The sequence below is a fragment of the Crinia signifera genome, chromosome 9 (genome assembly GCF_055691185.1).
Source record: "Crinia signifera chromosome 9, ASM5569118v1, whole genome shotgun sequence".
Taxonomy (NCBI): domain Eukaryota; kingdom Metazoa; phylum Chordata; class Amphibia; order Anura; family Myobatrachidae; genus Crinia; species Crinia signifera.
In genome coordinates, this window is record NC_139225.1 from 56686533 (window position 1) to 56704715 (window position 18183).

Sequence of the window (18183 nt, forward strand, 5' to 3'; positions counted from 1 at the left end):
TGATATTAGCAGGTGGTCTCAAATTAAACTACTAAAGAGGCTCAACACTGTTTAGCTGCCAAAAGCAGTTGGAATTGGGCCTAAACAGTGTGGTAAGTTTTTAGGTGATGGCTATTGTGTCTGTTTGACCTCTTCCAAATGTCTGTACTGTCAATAAAAAGAAAAAAGTTTCCAATTTAAAAAGCTAGAGAATAAAAACAATTTGCCAGTAATGGGAAAAACTTACAGCACCTGGTGTTCCCATGTGGTCTCCCACCCAAGTACTAACCAGGCCCAACACTGCTTAGCTTCCAAGATCAGACGAGATTGGGCGTATCCAATGTGGTATGGCTGTAGGTGAGATACAGGCACTTTTTTGCCCTCTTCTACTTCTATAACCAGGTAAGCTAATAAAAAAGTTTCCTAACTATATTGGCTTACTGAAAAAAATCATGTGTTGGTAATGTAAAAAGACCTACAGGACATGATATTAGCAGGTGGTCTCAAATTAAACTACTAAAGAGGCTCAACACTGTTTAGCTCCGAAAAGCAGTTGGAATTGGGCCTAAACAGTGTGGTAAGTTTTTAGGTGATGGCTATTGTGTCTGTTTGACCTGTCCCAAATGTCTGTATTGGCAATAAAAATAAAAAAGTTTCCAATTTAAATAGCAAGAGAATAAAAACAATTTGCCATTAATGGGAAAAAACCTACAGCACCTGGTGTTCCCATGTGGTCTCCCACCCAAGTACTAACCAGGCCCAACACTGCTTAGCTTCCAAGATCAGACGAGATTGGGCGTATCCAATGTGGTATGGCTGTAGGTGAGATCCAGGCACTTTTTTGCCCTCTTCTACTTCTATAACCAGGTAAGCTAATAAAAAAGTTTCCTAACTGTATTGCCTTACTGAAAAAAATCAAGTGTTGGTAATGTAAAAAGACCTACAGGACATGATATTAACAGGTGGTCTCAAATTAAACTACTAAAGAGGCTCAACACTGTTTAGCTGCCAAAAGCAGTTGGAATTGGGCCTAAACAGTGTGGTAAGTTTTTAGGTGATGGCTATTGTGTCTGTTTGACCTGTCCCAAATGTCTGTATTGGCAATAAAAATAAAAAGTTTCCAATTTAAATAGCAAGAGAATAAAAACAATTTGCCATTAATGTGAAAAAACCTACAGCACCTGGAGTTCCCATGTGGTCTCCCACCCAAGTACTAACCATGCCCAACACTGCTTAGCTTCCAAGATCAGACGAGATTGGGCGTATCCAATGTGGTATGGCTGTAGGTGAGATACCGGCACTTTTTTGCCCTCTTCTACTTCTATAACCAGGAAAGCTAATAAAAAAGTTTCCTAACTGTATTGCCTTACTGAAAAAAATCATGTGTTGGTAATGTAAAAAGACCTACAGGACATGATATTAGCAGGTGGTCTCAAATTAAACTACTTAAGAGGCTCAACACTGTTTAGCTGCCAAAAGCAGTTGGAATTGGGCCTAAACAGTGTGGTAAGTTTTTAGGTGATGGCTATTGTGTCTGTTTGACCTCTTCCAAATGTCTGTACTGTCAATAAAGAGAAAAAAGTTTCCAATTTAAAAAGCTAGAGAATAAAAACAATTTGCCAGTAATGGGAAAAACCTACAGCACCTGGTGTTCCCATGTGGTCTCCCACCCAAGTACTATCCAGGCCCAACACTGCTAAGCTTCCAAGATCAGACGAGATTGGGCATATCCAATGTGGTATGGCTGTAGGTGAGATACAGGCACTTTTTTGCCATCTTCTACTTCTATAACCAGGTAAGCTAATAAAAAAGTATCCTAACTATATTGGCTTACTGAAAAAAATCATGTGTTGGTAATGTAAAAAGACCTACAGGACATGATACTAGAAGGTGGTCTCAAATTAAACTACTAAAGAGGCTCAACACTGATTAGCTCCCAAAAGCAGTTGGAATTGGGCCTAAACAGTGTGGTAAGTTTTTAGGTGATGGCTATTGTGTCTGTTTGACCTGTCCCAAATGTCTGTATTGGCAATAAAAATAAAAAGTTTCCAATTTAAATAGCAAGATAATAAAAACAATTTGCCATTAATGGGAAAAAACCTACAGCACCTGGTGTTCCCGTGTGGTCTCCCACCCAAGTACTAACCAGGCCCAACACTGCTTAGCTTCCAAGAGCAGACGAGATTGGGCGTATCCAATGTGGTATGGCTGTGGGTGAGATCCAGACACTTTTTTGCCCTCTTCTACTTCTATAACCAGGTAAGCTAATAAAAAAGTTTCCTAACTGTATTGCCTTACTGAAAAAAATCATGTGTTATTAATGTAAAAAGACCTACAGGACATGATATTAGCAGGTGGTCTCAAATTAAACTACTAAAGAGGCTCAACACTGTTTAGCTGCCAAAAGCAGTTGGAATTGGGCCTAAACAGTGTGGTAAGTTTTTAGGTGATGGCTATTGTGTCTGTTTGACCTGTCCCAAATGTCTGTATTGGCAATAAAGAGAAAAAAGTTTCCAATTTAAAAAGCTAGAGAATAAAAACAATTTGCCAGTAATGGGAAAAACCTACAGCACCTGGTGTTCCCGTGTGGTCTCCCACCCAAGTACTAACCAGGCCCAACACTGCTTAGCTTCCAAGATCAGACGAGATTGAGCGTATCCAACGTGGTATGGCTGTAGGTGAGAAAACGGCACTTTTTTGCCCTCTTCTACTTCTATAACCAGGTAAGCTAATAAAAAAGTTTCCTAACTATATTGGCTTACTGAAAAAAATCATGTGTTGATAATGTAAAAAGACCTACAGGACATGATATTAGCAGGTGGTCTCAAATTAAACTACTAAAGAGGCTCAACACTGTTTAGCTGCCAAAAGCAGTTGGAATTGGGCCTAAACAGTGTGGTAAGTTTTTAGGTGATGGCTATTGTGTCTGTTTGACCTCTTCCAAATGTCTGTACTGTCAATAAAGAGAAAAAAGTTTCCAATTTAAAAAGCTAGAGAATAAAAACAATTTGCCAGTAATGGGAAAAACCGAAAGCACCTGGCGTTCCCATGTGGTCTCCCACCCAAGTACTAACCAGGCCCAACACTGCTTAACTTCCAAGATCAGACGAGATTGGGCGTATCCAATGTGGTATGGCTGTAGGTGAGATACAGGCACTTTTTTGCCATCTTCTACTTCTATAACCAGGTAAGCTAATAAAAAAGTTTCCTAACTATATTGGCTTACTGAAAAAAATCATGTGTTGGTAATGTAAAAAGACCTACAGGACATGATATTAGCAGGTGGTCTCAAATTAAACTACTAAAGAGGCTCAACACTGTTTAGCTGCCAAAAAAAGTTGGAATTGGGCCTAAACAGTGTGGTAAATTTTTAGGTGAGGATTTTTGTGTCTGTTTGACCTCTTCCAAATGTCTGTACTGTCAATAAAGAGAAAAAAGTTTCCAATTTAAAAAGCTAGAGAATAAAAACAATTTGCCAGTAATGGGAAAAACCTACAGCACCTGGTGTTCCCATGTGGTCTCCCACCCAAGTACTAACCAGGCCCAACACTGCTTAGCTTCCAAGATCAGACGAGATTGGGCGTATCCAATGTGGTATGGCTGTAGGTGAGATACAGGCACTTTTTTGCCCTCTTCTACTTCTATAACCAGGTAAGCTAATAAAAAAGTTTCCTAACTATATTGGCTTACTGAAAAAAATCATGTGTTGGTAATGTAAAAAGACCTACAGGACATGATATTAGCAGGTGGTCTCAAATTAAACTACTAAAGAGGCTCAACACTGTTTAGCTCCCAAAAAGCAGTTGGACTTGGGCCTAAACAGTGTGGTAAGTTTTTAGGTGATGGCTATTGTGTCTGTTTGACCTGTCCCAAATGTCTGTATTGGCAATAAAAATAAAAAGTTTCCAATTTAAATAGCAAGAGAATAAAAACAATTTGCCATTAATGGGAAAAAACCTACAGCACCTGGTGTTCCCATGTGGTCTCCCATCCAAGTACTAACCAGGCCCAACACAGCTTAGCTTCCAAGATCAGACGAGATTGGGCGTATCCAATGTGGTATGGCTATGGGTGAGATCCAGATACTTTTTTGCCCTCTTCTACTTCTATAACCAGGTAAGCTAATAAAAAAGTTTCCTAACTGTCTTGCCTTACTGAAAAAAATCATGTGTTGGTAATGTAAAAAGACCTACAGGACATGATATTAGCAGGTGGTCTCAAATTAAACTACTAAAGAGGCTCAACACTGTTTAGCTGCCAAAAGCAGTTGGAATTGGGCCTAAACAGTGTGGTAAGTTTTTAGGTGATGGCTATTGTGTCTGTTTGACCTGTCCCAAATGTCTGTATTGGCAATAAAAATAAAAAGTTTCCAATTTAAATAGCAAGAGAATAAAAACAATTTGCCATTAATGGGAAAAAACCTACAGTACCTGGTGTTCCCATGTGGTCTCCCACCCAAGTACTAACCAGGCCCAACACTGCTTAGCTTCCAAGATCAGACGAGATTGGGCGTATCCGATGTGGTATGGCTGTAGGTGAGATACCGGCACTTTTTTGCCCTCTTCTACTTCTATAACCAGGTAAGCTAATAAAAAAGTTTCCTAACTGTATTGCCTTACTGAAAAAAAATCATGTGTGGGTAATGTAAAAAGACCTACAGGACATGATATTAGCAGGTGGTCTCAAATTAAACTACTAAAGAGGCTCAACACTGTTTAGCTGCCAAAAGCAGTTGGAATTGGGCCTAAACAGTGTGGTAAGTTTTTAGGTGATGGCTATTGTGTCTGACCTCTTCCAAATGTCTGTACTGTCAATAAAGAGAAAAAAGTTTCCAAATTAAAAAGCTAGAGAATAAAAACAATTTGCCAGTAATGGGAAAAACCTACAGCACCTGCTGTTTCCATGTGGTCTCCCACCCAAGTACTAACCAGGCCCAACACTGCTTAGCTTCCAAGATCAGACGAGATTGGGCGTATCCAATGTGGTATGGCTGTAAGTGAGATACAGGCACTTTTTTGCCCTCTTCTACTTCTATAACCAGGTAAGCTAATAAAAAAGTTTCCTAACTATATTGGCTTACTGAAAAAAATCATGTGTTGGTAATGTAAAAAGACCTACAGGACATGATATTAGCAGGTGGTCTCAAATTAAACTACTAAAGAGGCTCAACACTGTTTAGCTGCCAAAAGCAGTTGGAATTGGGCCTAAACAGTGTGGTAAGTTTTTAGGTGATGGCTATTGTGTCTGTTTGACCTGTCCCAAATGTCTGTATTGGCAATAAAAATAAAAAGTTTCCAATTTAAATAGCAAGAGAATAAAAACAATTTGCCATTAATGGGAAAAAAACTATAGCACCTGGTGTTCCCATGTGGTCTCCCACCCAAGTACTAAACAGGCCCAACACTGCTTAGCTTCCAAGATCAGACGAGATTGGGCGTATCCAATGTGGTATGGCTGTAGGTGAGATACCGGCACTTTTTTGCCCTCTGCTACTTCTATAACCAGGTAAGCTAATAAAAAAGTTTCCTAACTGTATTGCCTTACTGAAAAAAAAATCATGTGTTGGTAATGTAAAAAGACCTACAGGACATGATATTAGCAGGTGGTCTCAAATTAAACTACTAAAGAGGCTCAACACTGTTTAGCTGCCAAAAGCAGTTGGAATTGGGCAAAAACAGTGTGGTAAGTTTTTAGGTGATGGCTATTGTGTCTGACCTCTTCCAAATGTCTGTACCGTCAATAAAGAGAAAAAAGTTTCCAATTTAAAAAGCTAGAGAATAAAAACAATTTGCCAGTAATGGGAAAAACCTACAGCACCTGGTGTTCCCATGTGGTCTCCCACCCAAGTACTAACCAGGCCCAACACTGCTTAGCTTCCAAGATCAGACGGCATTGGGCGTATCCAATGTGGTATGGCTGTAGGTGAGATACATGCACTTTTTTGCCCTCTTCTACTTCTATATCCAGGTAAGCTAAATAAAACTACTAAAGAGGCTCAACACTGTTTAGCTCCGAAAAGCAGTTGGAATTGGGCCTAAACAGTGTGGTAAGTTTTTAGGTGATGGCTATTGTGTCTGTTTGACCTGTCCCAAATGTCTGTATTGGCAATAAAAATAAAAAGTTTACAATTTAAATAGCAAGAGAATAAAAACAATTTGCCATTAATGGGAAAAAACCTACAGCACCTGGTGTTCCCATGTGGTCTCCCACCCAAGTACTAACCAGGCCCAACACTGCTTAGCTTCCAAGATCAGACGAGATTGGGCGCATCCAATGTGGTATGGCTGTAGGTGAGATATAGGCACTTTTTTGCCCTTTTCTACTTCTATAACCAGGTAAGCTAATAAAAAAGTTTCCTAACTATATTGGCTTACTGAAAAAATTCATGTGTTGGTAATGTAAAAAGACCTACAGGACATGATATTAGCAGGTGGTCTCAAATTAAACTACTAAAGAGGCTCAACACTGTTTTGCTCCCAAAGCAGTTGGAATTGGGCCTAAACAGTGTGGTAAGTTTTTAGGTGATGGCTATTGTGTCTTTTTGACCTGTCCCAAATGTCTGTATTGGCAATAAAAATAAAAAGTTTCCAATTTAAATAGCAAGAGAATAAAAACAATTTGCCATTAATGGGAAAAAACCTACAGCACCTGGTGTTCCCATGTGGTCTCCCACCCAAGTACTAACCAGGCCCAACACTGCTTAGCTTCCAAGATCAGACGAGATTGGGCGTATCCAATGTGGTATGGCTGTAGGTGAGATACAGGCACTTTTTTGCCCTCTTCTACTTCTATAACCAGGAAAGCGAATAAAAAAGTTTCCTAACTGTATTGCCTTACTGAAAAAAATCATGTGTTGGTAATGTAAAAAGACCTACAGGACATGATATTAGCAGGTGGTCTCAAATTAAACTACTAAAGAGGCTCAACACTGTTTAGCTCCGAAAAGCAGTTGGAATTGGGCCTAAACAGTGTGGTAAGTTTTTAGGTGATGGCTATTGTGTCTGTTTGACCTGTCCCAAATGTCTGTATTGGCAATAAAAATAAAAAGTTTCCAATTTAAATAGCAAGAGAATAAAAACAATTTGCCATTAATGGGAAAAAACCTACAGCACTTGGTGTTCCCATGTGGTCTCCCACCCAAGTACTAACCAGGCCCAACACTGCTTAGCTTCCAAGATCAGACGAGATTGGGCGTATCCAATGTGGTATGGCTGTAGGTGAGATACAGGCACTTTTTTGCCCTCTTCTACTTCTATATCCAGGTAAGCTAATAAAAAAGTTTCCTAACTATATTGGCTTACTGAAAAAAATCATGTGTTGGTAATGTAAAAAGACCTACAGGACATGATATTAGCAGGTGGTCTCAAATTAAACTACTAAAGAGGCTCAACACTGTTTAGCTGCCAAAAGCAGTTGGAATTGGGCCTAAACAGTGTGGTAAGTTTTTAGGTGATGGCTATGGTGTCTGTTTGACCTCTTCCAAATGTCTGTACTGTCAATAAAGAGAAAAAAGTTTCCAATTTAAAAAGCTAGAGAATAAAATCAATTTGCCAGTAATGGGAAAAACCTACAGCACCTGGTGTTCCCATGTGGTCTCCCACCCAAGTACTAACCAGGCCCAACACTGCTTAGCTTCCAAGATCAGACGAGATTGGGCGTATCCAATGTGGTATGGCTGTAGGTGAGATACAGACACTTTTTTGCCCTCTTCTACTTCTATAACCAGGTAAGCTAATAAAAAAGTTTCCTAACTATATTAGCTTACTGAAAAAAATCATGTGTTGGTAATGTAAAAAGACCTACAGGACATGATATTAGCAGGTGGTCTCAAATTAAACTACTAAAGAGGCTCAACACTGTTTAGCTCCCAAAAGCAGTAGGAATTTGGCCAAAACAGTGTGGGAAGTGTTTAGGTGATGGCTATTGTGTCTGTTTGACCTGTCCCAAATGTCTGTATTGGCAATAAAAATAAAAAGTTTCCAATTTAAATAGCAAGAGAATAAAAACAATTTGCCATTAATGGGAAAAAACCTACAGCACCTGGTGTTCCCATGTGGTCTCCCACCCAAGTACTAACCAGGCCCAACACTGCTTAGCTTCCAAGATCAGACGAGATTGGGCGCATCCAATGTGGTATGGCTGTAGGTGAGATCCAGGCACTTTTTTGCCCTCTTCTACTTCTATAACCAGGTAAGCTAATAAAAAAGTTTCATAACTGTATTGGCTTACTGAAAAAAATCATGTGTTGGTAATGTAAAAAGACCTACAGGACATGATATTAGCAGGTGGTCTCAAATTAAACTACTAAAGAGGCTCAACACTGTTTAGCTCCCAAAAGCAGTTGGAATTGGGCCTAAGCAGTGTGGTAAGTTTTTAGGTGATGGCTATTGTGTCTGTTTGACTTCTTCCAAATGTCTGTACTGTCAATAAAGAGAAAAAAGTTTAAAATTTAAAAAGCTAGAGAATAAAAACAATTTGCCAGTAATGGGAAAAACCTACAGCACCTGGTGTTCCCATGTGGTCTCCCAGCCAAGTACTAACCAGGCCCAACACTGCTTAGCTTCCAAGATCAGACGAGATTGGGCGTATCCAATGTGGTATGGCTGTAGGTGAGATACAGGCACTTTTTTGCCCTTTTCTACTTCTATAACCAGGTAAGCTAATAAAAAAGTTTCCTAACTATATTGGCTTACTGAAAAAAATCATGTGTTGATAATGTAAAAAGACCTACAGGACATGATATTAGCAGGTGGTCTCAAATTAAACTACTAAAGAGGCTCAACACTGTTTAGCTCCCAAAGCAGTTGGAATTGGGCCTAAACAGTGTGGTAAGTTTTTAGGTGATGGCTATTGTGTCTTTTTGACCTGTCCCAAATGTCTGTATTGGCAATAAAAATAAAAAGTTTCCAATTTAAATAGCAAGAGAATAAAAACAATTTGCCATTAATGGGAAAAAACCTACAGCACCTGGTGTTCCCATGTGGTCTCCCACCCAAGTACTAACCAGGCCCAACACTGCTTAGCTTCCAAGATCAGACGAGATTGGGCGTATCCAATGTGGTATGGCTGTAGGTGAGATACAGGCACTTTTTTGCCCTCTTCTACTTCTATAACCAGGAAAGCTAATAAAAAAGTTTCCTAACTGTATTGCCTTACTGAAAAAAATCATGTGTTGGTAATGTAAAAAGACCTACAGGACATGATATTAGCAGGTGGTCTCAAATTAAACTACTAAAGAGGCTCAACACTGTTTAGCTCCGAAAAGCAGTTGGAATTGGGCCTAAACAGTGTGGTAAGTTTTTAGGTGATGGCTATTGTGTCTGTTTGACCTGTCCCAAATGTCTGTATTGGCAATAAAAATAAAAAGTTTCCAATTTAAATAGCAAGAGAATAAAAACAATTTGCCATTAATGGTAAAAAACATACAGCACTTGGTGTTCCCATGTGGTCTCCCACCCAAGTACTAACCAGGCCCAACACTGCTTAGCTTCCAAGATCAGACGAGATTGGGCGTATCCAATGTGTTATGGCTGTAGGTGAGATACAGGCACTTTTTTGCCCTCTTCTACTTCTATATCCAGGTAAGCTAATAAAAAGTTTCCTAACTATATTGGCTTACTGAAAAAAATCATGTGTTGGTAATGTAAAAAGACCTACAGGACATGATATTAGCAGGTGGTCTCAAATTAAACTACTAAAGAGGCTCAACACTGTTTAGCTGCCAAAAGCAGTTGGAATTGGGCCTAAACAGTGTGGTAAGTTTTTAGGTGATGGCTATTGTGTCTGTTTGACCTCTTCCAAATGTCTGTACTGTCAATAAAGAGAAAAAAGTTTCCAATTTAAAAAGCTAGAGAATAAAATCAATTTGCCAGTAATGGGAAAAACCTACAGCACCTGGTGTTCCCATGTGGTCTCCCACCCAAGTACTAACCAGGCCCAACACTGCTTAGCTTCCAAGATCAGACGAGATTGGGCGTATCCAATGTGGTATGGCTGTAGGTGAGATACAGGCACTTTTTTGCCCTCTTCTACTTCTATAACCAGGTAAGCTAATAAAAAAGTTTCCTAACTATATTGGCTTACTGAAAAAAATCATGTGTTGGTAATGTAAAAAGACCTACAGGACATGATATTAGCAGGTGGTCTCAAATTAAACTACTAAAGAGGCTCAACACTGTTTAGCTCCCAAAAGCAGTTGGAATTGGGCCAAAACAGTGTGGGAAGTGTTTAGGTGATGGCTATTGTGTCTGTTTGACCTGTCCCAAATGTCTGTATTGGCAATAAAAATAAAAAGTTTCCAATTTAAATAGCAAGAGAATAAAAACAATTTGCCATTAATGGGAAAAAACCTACAGCACCTGGTGTTCCCATGTGGTCTCCCACCCAAGTACTAACCAGGCCCAACACTGCTTAGCTTCCAAGATCAGACGAGATTGGGCGTATCCAATGTGGTATGGCTGTAGGTGAGATCCAGGCACTTTTTTGCCCTCTTCTACTTCTATAACCAGGTAAGCTAATAAAAAAGTTTCATAACTGTATTGGCTTACTGAAAAAAATCATGTGTTGGTAATGTAAAAAGACCTACAGGACATGATATTAGCAGGTGGTCTCAAATTAAACTACTAAAGAGGCTCAACACTGTTTAGCTCCCAAAAGCAGTTGGAATTGGGCCTAAGCAGTGTGGTAAGTTTTTAGGTGATGGCTATTGTGTCTGTTTGACCTCTTCCAAATGTCTGTACTGTCAATAAAGAGAAAAAAGTTTAAAATTTAAAAAGCTAGAGAATAAAAACAATTTGCCAGTAATGGGAAAAACCTACAGCACCTGGTGTTCCCATGTGGTCTCCCAGCCAAGTACTAACCAGGCCCAACACTGCTTAGCTTCCAAGATCAGACGAGATTGGGAGTATCCAATGTGGTATGGTTGTAGGTGAGATACAGGCACTTTTTTGCCCTCTTCTACTTCTATAACCAGGTAAGCTAATAAAAAAGTTTCCTAACTATATTGGCTTACTGAAAAAAATCATGTGTTGATAATGTAAAAAGACCTACAGGACATGATATTAGCAGGTGGTCTCAAATTAAACTACTAAAGAGGCTCAACACTGTTTAGCTGCCAAAAGCAGTTGGAATTGGGCCTAAACAGTGTGGTAAGTTTTTAGGTGATGGCTATTGTGTCTGTTTGACCTCTTCCAAATGTCTGTACTGTCAATAAAGAGAAAAAAGTTTCCAATTTAAAAAGCTAGAGAATAAAAACAATTTGCCAGTAATGGGAAAAACCGAAAGCACTTGGTGTTCCCATGTGGTCTCCCATCCAAGTACTAACCAGGCCCAACACTGCTTAGCTTCCAAGATCAGACGAGATTGGGTGTATCCAATATGGTATGGCTGTAGGTGAGATACAGGCACTTTTTTGCCATCATCTACTTCTATAACCAGGTAAGCTAATAAAAAAGTTTCCTAACTATATTAGCTTACTGAAAAAAATCATGTGTTGGTAATGTAAAAAGACCTACAGGACATGATATTAGCAGGTGGTCTCAAATTAAACTACTAAAGAGGCTCAACACTGTTTATCTGCCAAAAGCAGTTGGAATTGGGCCTAAACAGTGTGGTAAGTTTTTAGGTGATGGCTATTGTGTCTGTTTGACCTGTCCCAAATGTCTGTATTGGCAATAAAAAATAAAAAGTTTCCAATTTAAATAGCAAGAGAATAAAAACAATTTGCCATTAATGGGAAAAAACCTACAGCACCTGGTGTTCCCATGTGGTCTCCCACCCAAGTACTAACCAGGCCCAACACTGCTTAGCTTCCAAGATCAGACAAGATTGGGCGCATCCAATGTGGTATGGCTGTAGGTGAGATACCGGCACTTTTTTGCCCTCTTCTACTTCTATAACCAGGTAAGCTAATAAAAAGGTTCCTAACTATATTGGCTTACTGAAAAAAATCATGTGTTGGTAATGTAAAAAGACCTACAGGACATGATATTAGCAGGTGGTCTCAAATTAAACTACTAAAGAGGCTCAACACTGTTTAGCTCCGAAAAGCAGTTGAAATTGGGCCTAAACAGTGTGGTAAGTTTTTAGGTGATGGCTATTGTGTCTGTTTGACCTGTCCCAAATGTCTGTATTGGCAATAAAAATAAAAAGTTTCCAATTTAAATAGCAAGAGAATAAAAACAATTTGCCATTAATGGGAAAAAACCTACAGCACCTGGTGTTCCCATGTGGTCTCCCACCCAAGTACTAACCAGGCCCAACACTGCTTAGCTTCCAAGATAAGACGAGATTGGGCGTATCCAATGTGGTATGGCTGAAGTTGAGATAACGGCACTTTTTTGCTTTCCTCTACTTCTATAACCAGGTAAGCTAATAAAAAAGTTTCCTAACTGTATTGCCTTACTGAAAAAAATCATGTGTTGTTAATGTAAAAAGACCTACAGGACATGATATTAGCAGGTGGTCTCAAATTAAACTACTAAAGAGGCTCAACACTGTTTAGCTGCCAAAAGCAGTTGGAATTGGGCCTAAACAGTGTGGTAAGTTTTTAGGTGATGGCTATTGTGTCTGTTTGACCTCTTCCAAATGTCTGTACTGTCAATAAAGAGAAAAAAGTTTCCAATTTAAAAAGCTAGAGAATAAAAACAATTTGCCAGTAATGGGAAAAACCTACAGCACCTGGTGTTCCCATGTGGTCTCCCACCCAAGTACTAACCAGGCCCAACACTGCTTAGCTTCCAAGATCAGACGAGATTGGGCATATCCAATGTGGTATGGCTGTAGGTGAGATACAGGCACTTTTTTGCCCTCTTCTACTTCTATAACCAGGTAAGCTAATAAAAAAGTTTCCTAACTATATTGGCTTACTGAAAAAAATCATGTGTTGGTAATGTAAAAAGACCTACAGGACATGATATTAGCAGGTGGTCTCAAATTAAACTACTAAAGAGGCTCAACACTGTTTAGCTCCCAAAAGCAGTTGGAATTGGGCCTAAACAGTGTGGTAAGTTTTTAGGTGATGGCTATTGTGTCTGTTTGACCTGTCCCAAATGTCTGTATTGGCAATAAAAATAAAAAGTTTCCAATTTAAATAGCAAGAGAATAAAAACAATTTGCCATTAATGGGAAAAAACCTACAGCACCTGGTGTTCCCATGTGGTCTCCCACCCAAGTACTAACCAGGCCCAACACTGCTTAGCTTCCAAGATCAGACGAGATTGGGTGTATCCAATGTGGTATGGCTGTAGGTGAGATCCAGGCACTTTTTTGCCCTCTTCTACTTCTATAACCAGGAAAGCTAATAAAAAAGTTTCCTAACTGTATTGCCTTACTGAAAAAAATCATGTGTTGGTAATGTAAAAAGACCTACAGGACATGATATTAGCAGGTGGTCTCAAATTAAACTACTAAAGAGGCTCAATACTGTTTAGCTGCCAAAAGCAGTTGGAATTGGGCCTAAGCAGTGTGGTAAGTTTTTAGGTGATGGCTATTGTGTCTGTTTGACCTCTTCCAAATGTCTGTACTGTCAATAAAGAGAAAAAAGTTTCCAATTTAAAAAGCTAGAGAATAAAAACAATTTGCCAGTAATGGGAAAAACCTACAGCACCTGGTGTTCCCATGTGGTCTCCCACCCAAGTACTAACCAGGCCCAACACTGCTTAGCTTCCAAGATCAGGCGTATCCAATGTGGTATGGCTGTAGGTGAGATACAGGCACTTTTTTGCCCTCTTCTACTTCTATAACCAGGTAAGCTAATAAAAAAATTTCCTAACTATATTGGCTTGCTGAAAAAAATCATGTGTTGGTAATGTAAAAAGACCTACAGGACATGATATTAGCAGGTGGTCTCAAATTAAACTACTAAAGAGGCTTAACACTGTTTAGCTCCCAAAAGCAGTTGGAATTGGGCCTAAGCAGCGTGGTAAGTTTTTAGGTGATGGCTATTGTGTCTGTTTGACCTCTTCCAAATGTCTGTACTGTCAATAAAGAGAAAAAAGTTTAAAATTTAAAAAGCTAGAGAATAAAAACAATTTGCCAGTAATGGTAAAAACCTACAGCACCTGGTGTTCCCATGTGGTCTCCCACTCAAGTACTAACCAGGCCCAACACTGCTTAGCTTCCAAGATCAGACGAGATTGGGCGTATCCAATGCGGTATGGCTGTAGGTGAGATACAGGCACTTTTTTGCCCTCTTCTACTTCTATAACCAGGTAAGCTAATAAAAAAGTTTCATAACTATATTGGCTTACTGAAAAAAATCATGTGTTGGTAATGTAAAAAGACCTACAGGACATGATATTAGCAGGTGGTCTCAAATTAAACTACTAAAGAGGCTCAACACTGTTTAGCTGCCAAAAGCAGTTGGAATTGGGCCTAAACAGTGTGGTAAGTTTTTAGGTGATGGCTATTGTGTCTGTTTGACCTCTTCCAAATGTCTGTACTGTCAATAAAGAGAAAAAAGTTTCCAATTTAAAAAGCTAGAGAATAAAAACAGTTTGCCAGTAATGGGAAAAACCTACAGCACCTGGTGTTCCCATGTGGTCTCCCACCCAAGTACTAACCAGGCCCAACACTGCTTAGCTTCCAAGACCAGACGAGATTGGGCGTATCCAATGTGGTATGGCTGTAGGTGAGATACAGGCACTTTTTTGCCATCTTCAACTTCTATAACCAGGTAAGCTAATAAAAAAGTTTCCTAACTATATTGGCTTACTGAAAAAAATCATGTGTTGGTAATGTAAAAAGACCTACAGGACATGATATTAGCAGGTGGTCTCAAATTAAACTACTAAAGAGGCTCAACACTGTTTAGCTCCCAAAAGCAGTTGGAATTGGGCCTAAACAGTGTGGTAAGTTTTTAGGTGACGGCTATTGTGTCTGTTTGACCTGTCCCAAATGTCTGTATTGGCAATAAAAATAAAAAGTTTCCAATTTAAATAGCAAGAGAATAAAAACAATTTGCCATTAATGGGAAAAAAACTACAGCACCTGGTGTTCCCATGTGGTCTCCCACCCAAGTACTAACCAGGCCCAACACTGCTTAGCTTCCAAGATCAGACGAGATTGGGCGTATCCAATGTGGTATGGCTGTAGTTGAGATACTAGCCCTTTTTTGCCCTCTTCTACTTCTATAACCAGGTAAGCTAATAAAAAGGTTTCCTAACTGTATTGCCTTACTGAAAAAAATCATGTGTTGGTAATGTAAAAAGACCTACAGGACATGATATTAGCAGGTGGTCTCAAATTAAACTACTAAAGAGGCTCAACACTGTTTAGCTGCCAAAAGCAGTTGGAATTGGGCCTAAACAGTGTGGTAAGTTTTTAGGTGATGGCTATTGTGTCTGTTTGACCTCTTCCAAATGTCTGTACTGTCAATAAAGAGAAAAAAGTTTCCAATTTAAAAAGCTAGAGAATAAAAACAATTTGCCAGTAATGGGAAAAACCTACAGCACCTGGTGTTCCCATGTGGTCTCCCACCCAAGTACTAACCAGGCCCAACACTGCTTAGCTTCCAAGATCAGACGAGATTGGGCGTATCCAATGTGGTATGGCTGTAGGTGAGATACAGGCACTTTTTTGCCCTCTTCTACTTCTTTAACCAGGTAAGCTAATAAAAAAGTTTCCTAACTATATTGGCTTACTGAAAAAAATCATGTGTTGGTAATGTAAAAAACCTACAGGACATGATATTAGCAGGTGGTCTCAAATTAAACTACTAAAGAGGCTCAACACTGTTTAGCTGCCAAAAGCAGTTGGAATTGGGCCTAAACAGTGTGGTAAGTTTTTAGGTGATGGCTATTGTGTCTGTTTGACCTGTCCCAAATGTCTGTATTGGCAATAAAAAATAAAAAGTTTCTAATTTAAATAGCAAGAGAATAAAAACAATTTGCCATTAATGGGAAAAAACCTACAGCACCTGGTGTTTCCATGTGGTCTCCCACCCAAGTACTAACCAGGCCCAACACTGCTTAGCTTCCAAGATCAGACGAGATTGGGCGTATCCAATGTGGTATGGCTGTAGGTGAGATACCGGCACTTTTTTGCCCTCTTCTACTTCTATAACCAGGAAAGCTAATAAAAAAGTTTCCTAACTGTATTGCCTTACTGAAAAAAATCATGTGTTGGTAATGTAAAAAGACCTACAGGACATGATATTAGCAGGTGGTCTCAAATTAAACTACTTAAGAGGCTCAACACTGTTTAGCTGCCAAAAGCAGTTGGAATTGGGCCTAAACAGTGTGGTAAGTTTTTAGGTGATGGCTATTGTGTCTGTTTGACCTCTTCCAAATGTCTGTACTGTCAATAAAGAGAAAAAAGTTTCCAATTTAAAAAGCTAGAGAATAAAAACAATTTGCCAGTAATGGGAAAAACCTACAGCACCTGGTGTTCCCATGTGGTCTCCCACCCAAGTACTAACCAGGCCCAACACTGCTAAGCTTCCAAGATCAGACGAGATTGGGCATATCCAATGTGGTATGGCTGTAGGTGAGATACAGGCACTTTTTTGCCATCTTCTACTTCTATAACCAGGTAAGCTAATAAAAAAGTTTCCTAACTATATTGGCTTACTGAAAAAAATCATGTGTTGGTAATGTAAAAAGACCTACAGGACATGATATTAGAAGGTGGTCTCAAATTAAACTACTAAAGAGGCTCAACACTGTTTAGCTCCCAAAAGCAGTTGGAATTGGGCCTAAACAGTGTGGTAAGTTTTTAGGTGATGGCTATTGTGTCTGTTTGACCTGTCCCAAATGTCTGTATTGGCAATAAAAATAAAAAGTTTCCAATTTAAATAGCAAGAGAATAAAAACAATTTGCCATTAATGGGAAAAAACCTACAGCACCTGGTGTTCCCATGTGGTCTCCCACCCAAGTACTAACCAGGCCCAACACTGCTTAGCTTCCAAGATCAGACGAGATTGGGCGTATCCAATGTGGTATGGCTGTAGTTGAGATACCGGCACTTTTTTGCCTTCTTCTACTTCTATAACCAGGTAAGCTAATAAAAAAGTTTCCTAACTGTATTGCCTTACTGAAAAAAATCATGTGTTGGTAATGTAAAAAGACCTACAGGACATGATATTAGCAGGTGGTCTCAAATTAAACTACTAAAGAGGCTCAACACTGTTTAGCTGCCAAAAGCAGTTGGAATTGGGCCTAAACAGTGTGGTAAGTTTTTAGGTGATGGCTATTGTGTCTGTTTGACCTCTTCCAAATGTCTGTACTGTCAATAAAGAGAAAAAAGTTTCCAATTTAAAAAGCTAGAGAAAAAAAACAATTTGCCAGTAATGGGAAAAACCTACAGCACCTGGTGTTCCCATGTGGTCTCCCACCCAAGTACTAACCAGGCCCAACACTGCTTAGCTTCCAAGATCAGACGAGATTGGGCGTATCCAATGTGGTATGGCTGTAGGTGAGATACAGGCACTTTTTTGCCCTCTTCTACTTCTATAACCAGGTAAGCTAATAAAAAGGTTCCTAACTATATTGGCTTACTGAAAAAAATCATGTGTTGGTAATGTAAAAAGACCTACAGGACATGATATTAGCAGGTGGTCTCAAATTAAACTACTAAAGAGGCTCAACACTGTTTAGCTCCAAAAAGCAGTTGGAATTGGGCCTAAACAGTGTGGTAAGTTTTTAGGTGATGGCTATTGTGTCTGTTTGACCTGTCCCAAATGTCTGTATTGGCAATAAAAATAAAAAGTTTCCAATTTAAATAGCAAGAGAATAAAAACAATTTGCCATTAATGGGAAAAAAAACTATAGCACCTGGTGTTCCCATGTGGTCTCCCACCCAAGTACTAATCAGGCCCAACACTGCTTAGCTTCCAAGATCAGACGAGATTTGGCGTATCCAATGTGGTATGGCTGTAGGTGAGATACTGGCACTTTTTTGCCCTCTTCTACTTATTTAACCAGGTAAGCTAATAAAAAAGTTTCCTAACTGTATTGGCTTACTGAAAAAAATCATGTGTTGGTAATGTAAAAAGACCTACAGGACATGATATTAGCAGGTGGTCTCAAATTAAACTACTAAAGAGGCTCAACACTGTTTAGCTCCGAAAAGCAGTTGGAATTGGGCCTAAACAGTGTGGTAAGTTTTTAGGTGATGGCTATTGTGTCTGTTTGACCTGTCCCAAATGTCTGTATTGGCAATAAAAATAAAAAGTTTCCAATTTAAATAGCAAGAGAATAAAAACA

The 18183-nt window shown here is 39.3% G+C and overlaps 38 non-coding genes and 1 pseudogene across 38 annotated transcripts; all 39 read right to left on the reverse strand.

Moving 5' to 3' along the window:
* Positions 1-219: 219 nt before the first annotated feature.
* Positions 220-338, reverse strand: LOC146038264 (5S ribosomal RNA). The gene has a single exon (XR_014461870.1). It is a non-coding gene; the product is annotated as a 5S ribosomal RNA (ribosomal RNA).
* Positions 339-684: 346 nt separating this feature from the next.
* On the reverse strand, positions 685-803 carry LOC146037330 (5S ribosomal RNA). Its single transcript, XR_014461013.1, has one exon. It is a non-coding gene; the product is annotated as a 5S ribosomal RNA (ribosomal RNA).
* A 345-nt stretch (positions 804-1148) lies between these two features.
* LOC146038659 (5S ribosomal RNA) lies at positions 1149-1267 on the reverse strand. The gene has a single exon (XR_014462233.1). It is a non-coding gene; the product is annotated as a 5S ribosomal RNA (ribosomal RNA).
* A 345-nt stretch (positions 1268-1612) lies between these two features.
* Positions 1613-1731, reverse strand: LOC146039135 (5S ribosomal RNA). The gene has a single exon (XR_014462667.1). It is a non-coding gene; the product is annotated as a 5S ribosomal RNA (ribosomal RNA).
* Positions 1732-2076: 345 nt separating this feature from the next.
* LOC146039231 (5S ribosomal RNA) lies at positions 2077-2195 on the reverse strand. Its single transcript, XR_014462755.1, has one exon. It is a non-coding gene; the product is annotated as a 5S ribosomal RNA (ribosomal RNA).
* Positions 2196-2540: 345 nt separating this feature from the next.
* LOC146038681 (5S ribosomal RNA) lies at positions 2541-2659 on the reverse strand. Its single transcript, XR_014462252.1, has one exon. It is a non-coding gene; the product is annotated as a 5S ribosomal RNA (ribosomal RNA).
* A 345-nt stretch (positions 2660-3004) lies between these two features.
* LOC146039237 (5S ribosomal RNA) lies at positions 3005-3123 on the reverse strand. The gene has a single exon (XR_014462760.1). It is a non-coding gene; the product is annotated as a 5S ribosomal RNA (ribosomal RNA).
* Positions 3124-3468: 345 nt separating this feature from the next.
* On the reverse strand, positions 3469-3587 carry LOC146037331 (5S ribosomal RNA). The gene has a single exon (XR_014461014.1). It is a non-coding gene; the product is annotated as a 5S ribosomal RNA (ribosomal RNA).
* Positions 3588-3933: 346 nt separating this feature from the next.
* On the reverse strand, positions 3934-4052 carry LOC146039136 (5S ribosomal RNA). Its single transcript, XR_014462668.1, has one exon. It is a non-coding gene; the product is annotated as a 5S ribosomal RNA (ribosomal RNA).
* Positions 4053-4397: 345 nt separating this feature from the next.
* On the reverse strand, positions 4398-4516 carry LOC146038853 (5S ribosomal RNA). Its single transcript, XR_014462409.1, has one exon. It is a non-coding gene; the product is annotated as a 5S ribosomal RNA (ribosomal RNA).
* A 342-nt stretch (positions 4517-4858) lies between these two features.
* LOC146039287 (5S ribosomal RNA) lies at positions 4859-4977 on the reverse strand. The gene has a single exon (XR_014462805.1). It is a non-coding gene; the product is annotated as a 5S ribosomal RNA (ribosomal RNA).
* Positions 4978-5322: 345 nt separating this feature from the next.
* On the reverse strand, positions 5323-5441 carry LOC146039221 (5S ribosomal RNA). Its single transcript, XR_014462746.1, has one exon. It is a non-coding gene; the product is annotated as a 5S ribosomal RNA (ribosomal RNA).
* Positions 5442-5784: 343 nt separating this feature from the next.
* LOC146038753 (5S ribosomal RNA) lies at positions 5785-5903 on the reverse strand. Its single transcript, XR_014462318.1, has one exon. It is a non-coding gene; the product is annotated as a 5S ribosomal RNA (ribosomal RNA).
* A 249-nt stretch (positions 5904-6152) lies between these two features.
* Positions 6153-6271, reverse strand: LOC146040287 (5S ribosomal RNA). Its single transcript, XR_014463437.1, has one exon. It is a non-coding gene; the product is annotated as a 5S ribosomal RNA (ribosomal RNA).
* A 344-nt stretch (positions 6272-6615) lies between these two features.
* On the reverse strand, positions 6616-6734 carry LOC146037333 (5S ribosomal RNA). The gene has a single exon (XR_014461016.1). It is a non-coding gene; the product is annotated as a 5S ribosomal RNA (ribosomal RNA).
* A 345-nt stretch (positions 6735-7079) lies between these two features.
* LOC146038531 (5S ribosomal RNA) lies at positions 7080-7198 on the reverse strand. Its single transcript, XR_014462115.1, has one exon. It is a non-coding gene; the product is annotated as a 5S ribosomal RNA (ribosomal RNA).
* Positions 7199-7543: 345 nt separating this feature from the next.
* Positions 7544-7662, reverse strand: LOC146037334 (5S ribosomal RNA). Its single transcript, XR_014461017.1, has one exon. It is a non-coding gene; the product is annotated as a 5S ribosomal RNA (ribosomal RNA).
* A 345-nt stretch (positions 7663-8007) lies between these two features.
* LOC146040299 (5S ribosomal RNA) lies at positions 8008-8126 on the reverse strand. The gene has a single exon (XR_014463448.1). It is a non-coding gene; the product is annotated as a 5S ribosomal RNA (ribosomal RNA).
* A 345-nt stretch (positions 8127-8471) lies between these two features.
* LOC146037719 (5S ribosomal RNA) lies at positions 8472-8590 on the reverse strand. The gene has a single exon (XR_014461371.1). It is a non-coding gene; the product is annotated as a 5S ribosomal RNA (ribosomal RNA).
* A 344-nt stretch (positions 8591-8934) lies between these two features.
* On the reverse strand, positions 8935-9053 carry LOC146037335 (5S ribosomal RNA). The gene has a single exon (XR_014461018.1). It is a non-coding gene; the product is annotated as a 5S ribosomal RNA (ribosomal RNA).
* Positions 9054-9398: 345 nt separating this feature from the next.
* On the reverse strand, positions 9399-9517 carry LOC146039617 (5S ribosomal RNA). Its single transcript, XR_014463106.1, has one exon. It is a non-coding gene; the product is annotated as a 5S ribosomal RNA (ribosomal RNA).
* Positions 9518-9861: 344 nt separating this feature from the next.
* LOC146037336 (5S ribosomal RNA) lies at positions 9862-9980 on the reverse strand. The gene has a single exon (XR_014461019.1). It is a non-coding gene; the product is annotated as a 5S ribosomal RNA (ribosomal RNA).
* A 345-nt stretch (positions 9981-10325) lies between these two features.
* On the reverse strand, positions 10326-10444 carry LOC146037337 (5S ribosomal RNA). Its single transcript, XR_014461020.1, has one exon. It is a non-coding gene; the product is annotated as a 5S ribosomal RNA (ribosomal RNA).
* A 345-nt stretch (positions 10445-10789) lies between these two features.
* On the reverse strand, positions 10790-10908 carry LOC146038594 (5S ribosomal RNA). Its single transcript, XR_014462174.1, has one exon. It is a non-coding gene; the product is annotated as a 5S ribosomal RNA (ribosomal RNA).
* Positions 10909-11253: 345 nt separating this feature from the next.
* LOC146039615 (5S ribosomal RNA) lies at positions 11254-11372 on the reverse strand. The gene has a single exon (XR_014463104.1). It is a non-coding gene; the product is annotated as a 5S ribosomal RNA (ribosomal RNA).
* Positions 11373-11718: 346 nt separating this feature from the next.
* Positions 11719-11837, reverse strand: LOC146038252 (5S ribosomal RNA). The gene has a single exon (XR_014461859.1). It is a non-coding gene; the product is annotated as a 5S ribosomal RNA (ribosomal RNA).
* Positions 11838-12181: 344 nt separating this feature from the next.
* Positions 12182-12300, reverse strand: LOC146039622 (5S ribosomal RNA). The gene has a single exon (XR_014463111.1). It is a non-coding gene; the product is annotated as a 5S ribosomal RNA (ribosomal RNA).
* Positions 12301-12645: 345 nt separating this feature from the next.
* Positions 12646-12764, reverse strand: LOC146037875 (5S ribosomal RNA). Its single transcript, XR_014461514.1, has one exon. It is a non-coding gene; the product is annotated as a 5S ribosomal RNA (ribosomal RNA).
* Positions 12765-13109: 345 nt separating this feature from the next.
* Positions 13110-13228, reverse strand: LOC146037387 (5S ribosomal RNA). The gene has a single exon (XR_014461067.1). It is a non-coding gene; the product is annotated as a 5S ribosomal RNA (ribosomal RNA).
* A 345-nt stretch (positions 13229-13573) lies between these two features.
* Positions 13574-13682, reverse strand: LOC146039780 (5S ribosomal RNA; annotated as a pseudogene).
* A 345-nt stretch (positions 13683-14027) lies between these two features.
* LOC146037863 (5S ribosomal RNA) lies at positions 14028-14146 on the reverse strand. Its single transcript, XR_014461503.1, has one exon. It is a non-coding gene; the product is annotated as a 5S ribosomal RNA (ribosomal RNA).
* Positions 14147-14491: 345 nt separating this feature from the next.
* Positions 14492-14610, reverse strand: LOC146038049 (5S ribosomal RNA). The gene has a single exon (XR_014461673.1). It is a non-coding gene; the product is annotated as a 5S ribosomal RNA (ribosomal RNA).
* Positions 14611-14955: 345 nt separating this feature from the next.
* LOC146037582 (5S ribosomal RNA) lies at positions 14956-15074 on the reverse strand. Its single transcript, XR_014461245.1, has one exon. It is a non-coding gene; the product is annotated as a 5S ribosomal RNA (ribosomal RNA).
* A 345-nt stretch (positions 15075-15419) lies between these two features.
* Positions 15420-15538, reverse strand: LOC146037339 (5S ribosomal RNA). Its single transcript, XR_014461022.1, has one exon. It is a non-coding gene; the product is annotated as a 5S ribosomal RNA (ribosomal RNA).
* A 345-nt stretch (positions 15539-15883) lies between these two features.
* LOC146038352 (5S ribosomal RNA) lies at positions 15884-16002 on the reverse strand. Its single transcript, XR_014461951.1, has one exon. It is a non-coding gene; the product is annotated as a 5S ribosomal RNA (ribosomal RNA).
* Positions 16003-16347: 345 nt separating this feature from the next.
* LOC146039034 (5S ribosomal RNA) lies at positions 16348-16466 on the reverse strand. Its single transcript, XR_014462575.1, has one exon. It is a non-coding gene; the product is annotated as a 5S ribosomal RNA (ribosomal RNA).
* A 345-nt stretch (positions 16467-16811) lies between these two features.
* LOC146038183 (5S ribosomal RNA) lies at positions 16812-16930 on the reverse strand. The gene has a single exon (XR_014461795.1). It is a non-coding gene; the product is annotated as a 5S ribosomal RNA (ribosomal RNA).
* A 345-nt stretch (positions 16931-17275) lies between these two features.
* LOC146037340 (5S ribosomal RNA) lies at positions 17276-17394 on the reverse strand. The gene has a single exon (XR_014461023.1). It is a non-coding gene; the product is annotated as a 5S ribosomal RNA (ribosomal RNA).
* A 345-nt stretch (positions 17395-17739) lies between these two features.
* On the reverse strand, positions 17740-17858 carry LOC146039500 (5S ribosomal RNA). The gene has a single exon (XR_014463000.1). It is a non-coding gene; the product is annotated as a 5S ribosomal RNA (ribosomal RNA).
* Between the last annotated feature and the right edge of the window lie 325 nt (positions 17859-18183).